This window comes from Rhinoderma darwinii, chromosome 3 (genome assembly GCF_050947455.1).
Source record: "Rhinoderma darwinii isolate aRhiDar2 chromosome 3, aRhiDar2.hap1, whole genome shotgun sequence".
Taxonomy (NCBI): Eukaryota; Metazoa; Chordata; class Amphibia; order Anura; family Rhinodermatidae; genus Rhinoderma; species Rhinoderma darwinii.
The window spans coordinates 219,370,460-219,384,955 of record NC_134689.1 but is presented as its reverse complement, the minus strand read 5'-3'; the positions used below and the strand labels follow the sequence as shown (position 1 = coordinate 219,384,955).

The 14,496-nt window shown below is 39.9% G+C and overlaps 1 protein-coding gene across 3 annotated transcripts in view; it reads right to left on the bottom strand.

Annotated features, from left to right (window-relative positions):
- Window positions 1-14,496, bottom strand: part of FRMD4A (FERM domain containing 4A) — a 383,316-nt gene that overhangs the window by 40,595 nt on the left and 328,225 nt on the right. The gene's annotated exons all lie outside the window — the stretch shown is intronic.

Genomic DNA, 14,496 nt, shown 5'->3' with positions numbered 1-14,496 from the left:
TATTTGTCCAAGGCATGGGGTTTTGTAGGAGCCCTGATTCTTTGTATGTGGAACTAAATAAAAAGCAAATTAAATATTGCTTTAAGGGTGAAGACAAGTTTCCTTTAATAAACATAGCTTAGGAAAAAAAAAAATTTAAAAAATGGAAATAATCGTCATAAGCTTGCTTTTATTTTCCAACCTTAGACTGTAATTCGATTGGTTACTATGGTCAACAGTAATTTAAAAATATTTTTTTTTGGTTTGCTGTGCTAAGCAAATATATATCTGTATTTGCTGTAAATATATATATACCTGTGAAAATGTATATACCTGTTAAATACAGAAAATATAAGCAAAATAGGTTTGCTGTACTATGAACTTTTCTTAGTATTTTGAATGTGCATATAACATAATGCCTAGACACATTGATGGATGCCAAAAGGTGAATCAATTATATAATTCCTGGTGAGTGAGCTGGTACAGTAATGGTAAGGCCACACGGAGTGGCGCTGACACGGTCATGACGTGACCAACAATCGCGCCGGCATCATGTTTGGCACGGATTTCAAATACCCTGCTAATGGCCGCGCGTTATTGCGGGTAAAACTGCCCTTTACCTGCAAAATCGTGCGACCATAAAGGGTATATTAATTGCCGCACGATTGTGCAGATAAAGGGACTTTAGCGCGTGGCCATTAACCGAGTATTTGACAGCCGCGTCAAACATGGTGCCGGCGTGGTGGTTGGCCGCGCCACAACCATGTCAGGGCCGCTCCGTGTGGCCTTACCCTAAAAATGCATTCCTAGATTAATTAGTTACAACTCTGTTGGGAATGCCAATCTGAAAAGAACCAGTGACACACCCCAAATGTATCACCAGAAAGTGGTCAGTTGTTTGGTGTAACATCCTAAATACTGGTTTGAAACGTTTAGGAAATCTGTTCTCCGACAACCCCAGGGGCTGACCATAGGACAACATTCTCCCCATAGTTAAGCAGTACAACTGCATAGCGCGCTATTATTTTCATTAGGTTGCTATGGGCAACACCACTTTATCTGCTCTAATTTTTGTCAAATCCCATTGTTTTTAGAGAAAACCAATGGAATTCAACATCTAACCACATTATAGTTGCAAGAAAATGCAAGTGAACCCTTGGGAATGACCTGGATTTCTGCAATGATTACTAATAAAATGTGGTCTGATTTATCTAAGTCACAATTGTAGACAAACACAATCTAACGAAACTAATAACAAGCAAACAGTTGTACTGTTCATGTCTTTTATTTAGCACATTGCATAAACTGTGCAGGTGGAAAAAGTAAGTGAACCCTTGACTTTTATAACCGGTACATTCTTCAGCTGTTCTACAGTTCCAGCCTTAGGGCTTTTCACGACGCACCTTGTGATAATGAATTTCTCCCCCTGTGAGACCTGAGCAATTCTATACAAAAATATATGTTGATGCTCCCAGGGAAAACTGCAAAAATTCCTAACCCTGGGAGTACGGGAAAAACCAGGGAGTTCCATTCCCCAGGGGATAGATGTTTCAGCACGAATTACAATTGACATGAGCTAGTCACAGCATTCAATACCTATGTTCATGGGTTGCTTATTATATATAGTATTATTGGTTATTATTGTACATATTAGTACATTATTTGCTTTCCACATATTACAAACCTTCCAGGCCATATACAGAACAGCACACGCATTCAGCAAGTTTCTCAGGACAAACAGGATTTTACCAATCTCACACAGTGTAAAAGTATAAAGTATAAACACAATACGGAGTTCTGTATATAGGAAATGAATACATACTGCTTGTGAATATATGCAGAAAAAAAACCATGCCCATATATGAGAAAGTACTGTAGGAGGTAGGGAGTCACAGAACAATAACATTGCCACCCATTAGTTTATGGTATATATGAAAAGATCCAGATCCAGCACTGCCTAGATGCCAGGATAAGAGACTGTCTGACTCAGTCATGATCTCAGCATGATAAGTCAATGGAGCTCTGTAAAGGCCCTTTTACACTGGGCGATTATCGGGCAGACAAGCGTTCATAGAATGCTCGTTGACGATAATTGCCCTGCGTAAACAGGGCAGCGATCAGCAGATGAACGAGCAAACGCTTGATCATCTGCTGATCGTATAGTTTTGAAAAAGTGAAATATTATCGTTGTCGGCAGCATAATAATAATAATAACGTATGGGGACGAGCGATCGGAGTAACAACCGCTTGTTCCCATACATAGCTCCGTGTGACAGGAGCAAACGAGCGCACCGGCCGAATATCGGCAGGTGTAAAAGGCCCTTATGATTGCAGGCTGCATGTTTACCGGTTAAATAGTAATTTAGTACTATATATACCATATAAATCTATTAACAACTCTCTCCACACTATATTCAGCACAATAATTTATCTTCACGTAGCAATATATAAACAAACAAAAAAATAATATTTTCTGTACAGCCCTTTCGGGAGTTACTATTAAGACACTTAAATACACACCCAGTTCGCCTACATTAACAATCATGTTTGGTGGGGAGAGGCGTGAGTCAATTTAGCAATATATTTATCAGGCTTTGAGGATGAAAGTATAAAAAGCTTCATATACCAGCTTAGTGCACTGTTTACACACTGACTCAATGCGATATAGCACAGCAGGCGGAAGCCAAAAATACAGCAAGGGAATAAATAGGCACTATGTTGATTGGTCTTCAACTGAGTCTCAGAAATAATGAATTAATAGAAATATAGTATGATTAATTAAATTATATTCCAGTCAAGATTGTTACATAAAAATATAGAGGCAGCCAGGAGGCACACAGGATAGACATTTTGTCAACAGTCATTTCCCCCAACTTGGCTCACTATTTTTTGGAGATAGGGAGGCTATTTGCTACCAGAAACCTCTGGCAGTGGCTCATCTCCCGACATCTGCCGTTAGAGGAAAGTCGGAGGCCCACATGCACATTAGGTTATTGGTGAGATCTGCCGACATTAATTTAATGTGACTGGGCAGTATTATTCACAATTTTTAGTGGCACCGGTGAAGGATTTAATATGTATAGAGGCCTCATGTATTAAATTTTAGTTTCAGCAATCACATTATATGTTTCCGTTTTTTTTTTCAAATATTATAGCTATGTATTTTTTCATTTTTAAATCCTTCCTGGGGGCAGCCATATTGGAGACACATACTTTCTTTCTGGAGTCATTTTGTACTTTAAAGAGTTTATTCAGGATTTTAAAATTGAAGGCTTATCCTTAGGATAGGCCATCAATTCTAGATCGGTGGGGGAATGACTCTTGGCGGCCCCGTCGATCAGTTTTTGAAGGGGCTGTGGCTCTCGTACGAGTGCTGCAGCCTTTTCATTGTTACATAGGTTTCTTTCCTTTTCTTACTTGCACATGCGATTATTTTTGTAGAAGCTGTGCAAGGTATTGCATCGCTGTGCCATTCACTCCTAAACAATGAAGAAGCTGCAGCATTTGCACGAGCGCCGCAGCCCCTTCAAACAGCTAATTGGCGGGGATGCCGAGAGTCAGACCCCCCACCGATCTAATATTGATAGCTATCTTAAGGATAGGCCATCATTTTTGTATTCCTGGATAACCCCTTAAAGAGGCTCTGTCACTAGATTATAAGTGCCCTATCTCCTACATATACTGATCGGCGCTGTAATGTAGATAACAGCAGCCGTTTTTATTTTGAAAAACTCATTTTTGAGCAAGTTATGAGCAATTTTAGATTTATGCTAATTTGTTTCTTAATACCCAACTGGGCGTGTTTTACTATATGACCAAGTGGGCGTTGTGAAGAGAAGTGTATGACGCTGACCAATCAGTGACCAATCAGTGTCATACACTTCTCATTATTCCAGCCCAGGTTCTGTCACTGCACAATCACACTGTGCATGCTGGGCTGGAACAATGAGAAGTGTATGACGCTGATTGGTCAGCGTCATACACTCCTCTGTACAACGCCCACTTGGTCAAAAGTAAAAACACGCCCAGTTATCTATTAAGAAACGAAGTAGCATAAATCTAAAATTGCTCATAACTTGCTAAAAAATGATCGTTTTTCAAAATAAAAAAACACTGCTGTTATCTACATTACAGCGCCGATCACATTATGTAGGAGTTTGGGCACTTAAAGATGCTCTGTCATCACATTATAAGTGAGCTATAGATTTGGTATGAAGCAAAAACTTGTACATGGGTCCAAAGGCCTTAAAAGGGAACCTGTCACCAGCATTTCACCAATTGAACTCTACTCACCCCTTGCTGGCCGCTGCTGTCAAAAGTTCATTGCCATTGTCCCCTCTCCTAAACTTCTCCCCGACCGTAAATAATGGTCTGCAAACATTTTATGCCCTTTATGGTAATAATCCAGCAGTCTTGTTCGTTCCTCTTCTTATGCCCGCCCACCACTGAAAACTGACCGGCCCTGAATGCCAAAATCTCGTCTAAGATAGCGCGCATGCGCCCGTTATGTATGGTCCGATAATATTCCCTGCTTAGTCCGGGACCCAAATCTAGTCACTGAGCATGCGCCGCTATGGTGTCTCGTTGTGCGCACGCACCAGAACAGGCCTTAGATGCGCAAGGGGAGGATTTTGTGTGTGCTGCGGGGAGGCGAGGAGCTGTCATTCAAAAGTAAGGAGGTGGGGTTAACTCGGAAAGGCTTGAGGAATAAAGATATGACTCCGACTCATGCTCATTAGCATACAGTGTGGGAACACTAAAAAAACTGAATACTAAAAGTACAGAGCCTACTTATAAGATAATTATAGGTTACATAAAAATAATTTTTCACCTACTACCACCAGGTATTACTGGTTTAATAGGTGAAATGCTTGTGAAAGGTTCTCTTAAGCCTCCAAAATGTGACTTTTGACCGTGGGTTTTATATCCTAAGGTCCTATTATATGGCCCATATGGGCCGTAAATATGAGCGCTGATCATTTAGACAGCTTGTTGATCGGCGCTTGTTTGCTCCTTTCCCAAGGAGTTATGCTTGGTTATGTATAGGGACGATCGCAGGTCTCCATACATTTCCATCATGTGCAAGTCAACAACGATAATATTTACTGCTGCATAAACGATACGATCAGCCGATGAAACGGGCGTTTGCTCGTTCATCGGCTGATCGTTGCCCTCTTTACTTAGGGAAATGATTGTGAACAAGCGTTCATATGAACGTTCGTTTTCCCAATAATTGGCCAGTGTAAAAGGGCCTTTACACCAGTTTGAAGCTCTTCTATTTATTTTTTCTCTTAGTTTGTTAGTTAGATCTTTGTCGAACACACATCTAAAGGCCCTTTTACACAGGCCAATGATTGAGCAAACGAGGGTTCATATGCTCACTTGTTCACGATCATTGCCCTGTGTAAACAGGGCAACTCTTAGCCGATGAACGAGCAAACCCTCGTTCATCAGCTGATCGTATCGTTTATGCAGCAGAAAATATTATCGTCGTCGTCAGCACATCTTCCTGTGTAAAAAGGGATATGTGCTGCCAACATGCTGCTAATGTATGGTGAAGAGCGATCATACTAATGATCGCTCATCCCCATACATTATTGATCATATCTCCTTGTGAAGGGAGCAAATGAGCGCTGATCAACGAGCTGTCTTGTTGATCAGCGCTAGTTGTTACGGCCAAATTTGGCCAGTGTAAAAGGACCCTAAGATTAGTTGTTGAGATCTTGTCTTCCACTCAGCTTATGAAGATCATAAACTTTGGATGTACTGAATACTATCTCTAACATTCTCAAAGGTGTTGCTAATTCTTTTTATTTTTAAACTATTCAAGTCTCAGAACGTCCCAGAGTACTCCCTGAATATCTCTAACTTTTAAAATATATGTGTTTTGCACATAATGTTAGATACATACATACAGAACAAAGTAATTCCCTACTACGATTATATTCTAAAATGGTGCTTACTGAGTAATATATATTTATGCTAGAAATACCATATTGCATCACATCACAAAGTAAGAAAAGTCAGGAACACTGTTCAATTCCCAGCCTGATCTTTTACATGTATTTTATTTCCTGGTGGTCCAGCCTTTTGTTCTCTCCAGACATTAATCACTCAGTACGGAGCCCACATAGACTTGCAATAAATGATGTGGTCTCAGCCCACTGCTTATTAAATTCCACCAAAATCATGCAAATGTCTCAAAATAATAATAAAAAAGGAAAAACATAACTGTGTCCGGTGAGCCGTTGATATCCTGTATAGACAGAGAAGTCTGTTTCCCTTTCTAATCTGGCCTTCTAATGTAACCAAGATGTTCCCTTCAATAAATCTCTCATCTATCAAACCACATACTGTCTGAGCTCTAGCATTGATTTTATTAATTTAGTGGGATATGCAAAGCCATTCTTACCCTTTCATTCAGAAAAAGCAATTTCTTGGCTTACACCTTGTTTTGCTAAAAGGAGAAATTCAATCTGCTTGGTGGAAACCATTAATGCAGTGTTCTTGAATATTTGGCATGTTTTAAGATATGTGTGCAATTTTTAAAGATGATGTAGCTGTTCAAACGTGTTATCAACTAAATAAACCAATTGACTATAACATCTTACATTTCAAAAATGCATAGTCAATGAACTTGTTATACTTTGATTCATTCTGACACAGAAACTACCCCAAATTTATGACAAGCTCCAGAGCCATTTAGTTAAAAAAAAATCTACCACAATTCTTGTTTATTTCTACACAGATCAAGTAGAGTCATTTACAGGGGAGCCAGTGGATCGACAGTTACTATCTGACAACATGCCCATAGACTATAATGGGTAAACCTATGCCAAAGGGGTATCGTCACGTTCCCAAAGTATAAGCTGTATTGAAAATCATAGTTGACTGCACTTTTCAAAACTGTATACAGCTGCATACAGTATGCCTGTCTTTATGTTCGCTCCTGCCGGTCCTGCTTAACCTACACCTAATGTGGTGTGAGTTTAGCTTAACGTGTATTTACTATGTGTATATACAGTGGCTATAAAAAGTCTACACACCCCTGTTAAAATGCCAGGTTTTTGCCATATCAAAAAATCAGTACAAGATGAATCATTTCAGAAAATTTTCCACCTTTAATGTGACCCATAATCTGTGCAATTCCATTGAAAAACAAACTGAAATAATTTAGAGGGGAAAAATAAAAATAACAAAACTACAATAATGTGGTTGCATAAGTGTGAACACCCTCTTATAATTGGGGATGTGGTTGTATTTAGAATTAGCCAATCACATTTAAACTCATGTTAAACAGTAGTCAGTACACAGCTGCCATTATTTAAAGTGATTCTGAGCAACCCCATATAAAGTTCAGCTGTTCTATTAGGATTTTCCTGACATTTTCTTTGTTGCATGTGTCAGAAAAAGCCATGGTCCATAAGGCGCTTACAACACATCAAAAGGGATCTGATTATTGAAAGGCATCAGTCAGGAAAAGGGTACCAAATAATTTTGAAGGCATTAGATATACCATGAAACACAGTGAAGAAGTTCATCAAGAAGTGGGTTACATTTGGCACAACAGTGACATTACCAAGAACTGGACGTCCCTCAAAACTTGATGAAAAGACAAGACAAAAATTGGTCCGGGAGGCTACCAGGAGGTCTATGCAACATTAAAGATCTGGAAGGACTTTTTGGCAGGTACTAGTTGTGTAGCGCATGTGACAACAATCCCTGGGTTGTGGGGTAAGATGGCAAGACGGAAGTCTCTTCTAACAAAGAAAAACATCCAAGCCCGACTATGTTTTGCAAAGACCTATATCAAGTCTGCCAAAAGCATGTGGGAAAACGTGTTATGGTCTGATGAGACCAAGGTTAAACTTTTTGGCCATAATTCCAAAAGATATGTTTGGCGTAAAGCCAACACTGCACATGACCCAAAGAACACCATACCCACAGTGACGCATGGTGGAGGCAGCATTATGCTTTGGGGCTGTTTTTCTGCAGCTGGAACTGGGGCTTTAGTCAAGGTGGAGGGAATTATGAACAGTTCCAAATATCAGTCAATATTGGCACAAAACCTGCAGGCCTCTGTTAAAAAGCTGAAGATGAAGAGGAATTTCACCTTTTAGCACGACAACAACCCAAAGCATACCTCCAAATCAACAAAAGAATGGCTTCACCAGAAGAAGATCAAAATTTTGGAATGGCCCAGCCAGAGCCCAGACCTGAATCCCATTGAAAATCTGTGGGGTGGCCTGAAGAGGGCTGTACACAGGAGATGCCCTCGCAATCTGACAGATTTGGAGCGCTTTTGCAAGGAAGAGTGGGCAACGATTGTTAAGTCAAGATGTGCCATGCTGATAGACTTCTACTCAAAAAGACTGAATGCTATCATAAAGTCAAAGGGTAATTCAACAAAGTATTAGTTTAAGGGTGTGCAGATTTATGCAACCACATTATTTTTGTTCTTTATTTTTATTTTTCCACCCTAAAAGATTTCAGTTTGTTTTTCAATACAATTGTACAGATTATAGGTGACATTAAAGGTGGAAAAATTTCTGAAATGATTCATCGTGGACTGATTTTGAAACATGACAAAAACCGAGCATTTTAGCAGGGGTGTGTAGACTTTTTATATCCAATGTATGAATAATCTGGTGACATTTTCAAATAATTAGATTTACAGATATAACTATAAAGGTAATGCAATATTTTCTAATACTAACATTTTAACCCCTACCCGCCATTTCACGTACAGTTACGTGATGGGATATGGCCTTTTCCCGCATCTCCACGTAACTGTACGTGAAACAGATGGAGCTGGCTCAGGAGCTGAGCCAGCGACATCACCGCCGGGTGACAGCTGTATGTTACAGCTGGCACCCTGGGGTATCGGCCAGGACCGGAGCTAGCCTCCGATCCGATCGATTAACCCCTCACATGCTGCGTTCAATAGAGATTGCAGCATGTGAGGAGTTTATAGCCACCGGCACCCCAGCAACGTGATCGCTGGATTGCCGGTGGCTGCAAAGGCGATCAGAGGGCTAATACTTACCTCCCGGTCCGCCAGTAACGGAATCTTCCTATGCCCCGTCGTCGGCGGGGCCCAGGAGGCTTCCGGTACCATCGGCAAGATGGTGCCGGCTCAGCTTCCGGTTCAGAAGCAGAGCCGGCGTCATCAGCAGTGGGTGTCCGCTGTATGTTACAGCGGACACCCTGATCTATCGCCAAGAACCGGAGCTAGCTCAGATTCCTGGTATTAACCCCTTCGATGCAGCGATCTATTGTGATCGCTGCATACTAGAGGTTTGTAGCAAATCGGCAGCCTTGCCATGCGATGGCAAGGCTGGCGACTGCTACTATGGCAACAGGAGCCCTAACAATGGCTTCCTATCTGCCATTAAGTAAGCCGATTAGGCCCCGCCTGGAGGCGGAGCCTGATCGGCTTGCTGTCAGTGAACAACTGACAGTTCCCATACATTGCACTACATAGGAAAAGTGTAAAAAAAAGAGTAAAAAAAGTAAAAATAAAAGTTGTAAAAAATACAATAAAAGTTTCAAATAATAACACAATCGCCCTTTTTCCCTTATCAAGTCATTTATTATTGAAAAAAATAATAAAGCCATACATATTTGGTATCGCTGCGACCGTAACGACCTTAACTATAAAAATATTATGTTATTTATTCCGCACAGTGAACACCGTAAAAAAAAAAATAACTAAAAAATTCTGACATAATCGCTATTTTTTGGTCACTTTGTCTTCCAAAAATTGAAATAAAAAGTGATCAAAAAGTCGCATGTAACTAAAAATGGTACCTATAAAAACTATAACTCGTCTCGCTAAAAACAAGCCCTCATACAGCTCCGTCGACAAAAAAATTTAAAACCGTTATCGCTCTCACAACTTGGCGACAGAAAAAATCCATTCTCTTTACAAAAGTTATTTTATTGTGCAAAAAGTTGTAAAACATAAAAAAGTGCTATAAATTAGGTATCACCGGAATCGGACTGACCCGCAGAATAAAGCTAACATGTAATTTATAATGCGTGGTGAACGCTGTATAAATAGAACTAAAAAAATATGCCAGAATTGCTGTTTTTTGGTCACCTTGCCTCCCAAAAAAAAAGGATAACAAGTGATCAAAAAGTCGCCCTCATACTACTACGTCTACTACGTCTATGAAAAAATAAAATGAGTCAAGGCACCAATAAGCCAGGAAATAAAAATATGCAGTTGTGCCGGCCCGAGAGGAACGTTTCTTCTGTTTCAAGTAGCGAATTATCAAGGCCTCTAAAATTAGGGAACCAGGAAGGGTAGGGCCCAAACATATCTGCTGGAAGCGAGGGCGCCCTTATTATACCAGGACAACACTTTCCCAGCAAAATTCCCCAAACTTCAAAGGTGCCGACCGAGTGTGGACCAAAAGGGGAATAAGTAAGGACCATTTATTAGTGCGACACCGGCCTGTGCAGAAAGGATTGTGTCACAGCATAACACACATCTATGAATTATTTTATTGTTTTTTTTTACCCCACTATACCACCTGACTGTGCCCCTTATATACTCAGCCCGGCTTACATGTACCCCCAAATTATAAACGGAAACACCAGTAAGACTCAAAACAAAACTACTACAAGCAAAATCCACGCTCCAAAAGCCAAATGGCGCTACCTCCCTTCTGAACCCTACAGTGTGCCCAAACAGCAGTTTACTTCCACATATATGGCATCGCCATACCCGGGAGAACCCTTTTAACAATTTTTGGGGTGTGTGTCTCCAGTGGCACAAGCTGGGTGCCACATATTGTCATATCTATTGAAAAACCATTTTCACTCTGCAACATCGAGTGCACACCAATTTCTGCCAATCACCTGTGAGGTTAATATGCTCACTACACCTTGAGGGGTGTAGTTTCCAAAATGGGGTCACTTCTGGGGGGTTTCCACTGTTTTGGTCCCACAGGGACTTTGCAAATGCGACATAGCGACCAGAAACCAATCCAGCAAAATCTGTACTCCAAAAGCCAAATGGCGCTCCTTCCCTTCTGAGCCCTACTCTGTGCCCAAACAGCAGTTTATGACCACATATGTGGTATTGCCGTACACAGGAGAAGTTGCTTTACAAGTGTTGGGGTGCTTTTTTTCATTTATTTGTTGAGAATATGAAAAATTTTCAGCTAAAACTACGTCTTATTGAAGAAAAAGGATTTTTTTTATTTTCACTGCCCAATTCTAATAAAATCTATGAAACACCTACCTGCCCACTACACCCCTAGATTAATTCCTCAAGGGGTGTAGTTTCGTGAATTGAGTCACTTGACATGGTGTCAAGAAACCAATCCAGCAAAATCTGTGCTCCAAAAGCCAAATGGCGCACCTTCTCTTCTGATCCTTGCCGTATGCCCAAACAGAAGTTTATGACCACAAATGGGGTATTTCCGTACTCCAGAGACGTTGCTTTACAAATGTTGGGGTTCTTTTATTCCTTTATTTGTTGAGAAAATGAAAAATTTTGAGCTAAAGCTACGTCTTATTGGAAAAAAAGGATTTTTTTTTTATCTTCACTGCCCAATTCTAATAAAATCTATGAAACCCCTGTGGGTTCAAAATGCTCACTACACCCCTAGATGGATTCTTCAAGGGGTGTAGTTTCCTAAATGGAGTCATTTTTTTTTGGTGTTTTCACTGTTTTGGTCCCTTAGGGGCTTTGCAAATGCGACGTGGTCTCCGCAAACCATTCCTGCTAGATTTGATCTCCAAAAGCCAAATGGCGCTCTTTCCCTTCTAAGCCCTGCCGTGTGTCCAAACAGCTGTTTATGACCACATGCGGGGTATTGTTTTACTCGGGAGAAATTGCTTTACAAAAGTAGTGGTGCATTTTCTCATTTTAGTCCTTGTGGAAATTAGAAAAAATTAGCTAAACCTACATTTTCTTTGAAACAATGTAGATTTTCATTTTCACGGCCTACTTCCAATAATTTCTGCAAAAAACCTGCAGGGTCAAAATGCTCACTATACCCCTAAATAATTTCCTCGAGGGGTATAGTTTCCAAAATGGGGTAACTTTTGGGGGATTTCCACTGTCTTGGTGCCGCAAGAGCCTTTCAGACCCGACATTGAGCCTAAAATATTTTCTAATAAAAAAGAGGCCCCAAAATCCTCTAGGTGCTTCAGTCAATAAGTGCACTAGGGCCACATGTGGGGTATTTCTAAAAAGTGCAGAATCTGGGCAATAGATATAGAGTTGCATTTCTCTGGTAAAACTTTCTGTGTTACAAAAAAAATAGATGAAAAATGAATTTCTGCAAAAAAAAAAAGAAATTTGAAAATTTCACATCTACTTTGCCTTAATTCCTGTGAAACATCTAAAGGGTTAAGAAACTTTCTAAATGCTGTTTTGAATACTTTGAGGGATGAAGTTTTTAAAATGGGGTGACTTATCGAGGGCTTGTAATATATAAGGCCCTAAAATCCACTTCACAACTGAACTGGCCCCTGTAAAAATAGCCTTTTGAAATTTTCTTGAAAATGTGAGAAATTGCTGCTAAAGTTCTAAGCCTTGTGATGTCATAGAAAATAAAAGGATGTTCAAAAACGATGCCACTCTAAAGTAGACATATGGGTGATGTTAATAAGCAACAATTTTGTGTGGTATTACTATCTGTCTTACAAGCAGATACATATAAATTTAGAAAAATGCTAATTTTTGCAATTTTTCGCAAAATTTTGGTGTTTTTCACAATTAAATACTTAATGTATCGAGCAAATTTTGCCAGTAACATAAAGTCCAATGTGTCACGAGAAAACAATCTCAGAATCGCTTGGATAGGTAAAAGCATTCCGAAGTTATTACCACATAAAGTGAAACATGTCAGATTTGAAAAAATTGGCTGTGCCCTGAAGGCCAAAACAGGCTGTGTCTTGAAGGGGTTAAACACATATCTGCAATCCATTAACATCTGAGCTAGCAATCTGTAAAAAAAAAAATGAAGGGCCATGCTTGACATAAACTGTAAGAGCCATTATACAACAAAATCGAATGATGTCTTGAGATTACAAGACATTATTTATTAATGATATAGAGGATGGGATTAATAGCACTATTTCTATTTTTGCAGATGACACCAAGCCATGTAATATAGTTCAGACTATGGAAGATGTTTGTGAATTGCAGGCAGATTTAAACAAACTATGTGTTTGGGCGTCCACTTGGCAAATGAAGTTTAATGTAGATAAATGTAAAGTTATGCATCTGGGTACCAACAACCTGCATGCATCATATGTCCTAGGGGGAGCTACACTGGGGGAGTCAATTGTTGAGAAGGATCTGGGTGTACTTGTAAATCATAAACTAAATTTCAGCATGCAGTGTCAATCAGCTGCTTCAAAGGCCAGCAAAATATTGTCGTGTATCAAAAGAGGCATGGACTCGCGGGACAGGGAGGTAATATTACCACTTTACAAAGCATTAGTGAGGCCTCATCTAGAATATGCAGTCCAGTTCTGGGCTCCAGTTCATAGAAAGGATGCCCTGGAGTTGGAAAAAATACAAAGAAGAGCAACGAAGCTAATAAGGGGCATGGAGAATCTAAGTTATGAGGAAAGATTAAAAGAACTAAACCTATTTAGCCTTGAGAAAAGACGACTAAGGGGGGACATGATTAACTTATATAAATATATGAATGGCGCATACAAAAAATATGGTGAAATCCTGTTCCATGTGAAACCCCCTCAAAAAACAAGGGGGCACTCCCTCCGTCTGGAGAAAAAAAGGTTCAACCTGCAGAGGCGACAAGCCTTCTTTACTGTGAGAACTGTGAATCTATGGAATAGTCTACCGCAGGAGCTGGTCACAGCTGGGACAGTAGATGGCTTTAAAAAAGGCTTAGATAATTTCCTAGAACAAAAAATATTAACTGCTATGTGTAGACATTTTTTACTTCCCCTTTCCCATCCCTTGGTTGAACTTGATGGACATGTGTCTTTTTTCAACCGTACAAACTATGTAACTATGTAACTATGTAACAAACCTGCATGGCCTATTTATTGATGACCTATCTATTTTACAATACAGAATAAAGTTAGTCTGCACCTCCTAACAACGTGAAATAAATGTGCACGTGCTACTCTGAAAACCAGTGTCCAGATGAAACCCAGGCAAATAGGGTGAGGATTTATAAACCCCATGCAGATGTTATTCTAGCGGGATTTGAACTCTTGGCCTCGGTGTTATAAGGCAGCAATGATAACCACATTTCAATGCCCACAATGTGTTACTGCCACTTTGTTTTTTTCCTGCAGTATGAGATTCTACTTTAAAAGCAAAATTCTCTTTTTTTTTTCATTATGTACTGTATGTTACTTGTCTGCGATAGTCTGGCTCCTCTAAGCTAACACCCAACATGGAAGTCTGCCACTGACGCTTTGTTTATCCTCCCGAATAATTAAGAGCTGCTGTAAGAGTAACTGTTTATGATAGTACAGCTTGTACAGTTCAGCTTGGTCAGTGACAGTCAAACCACC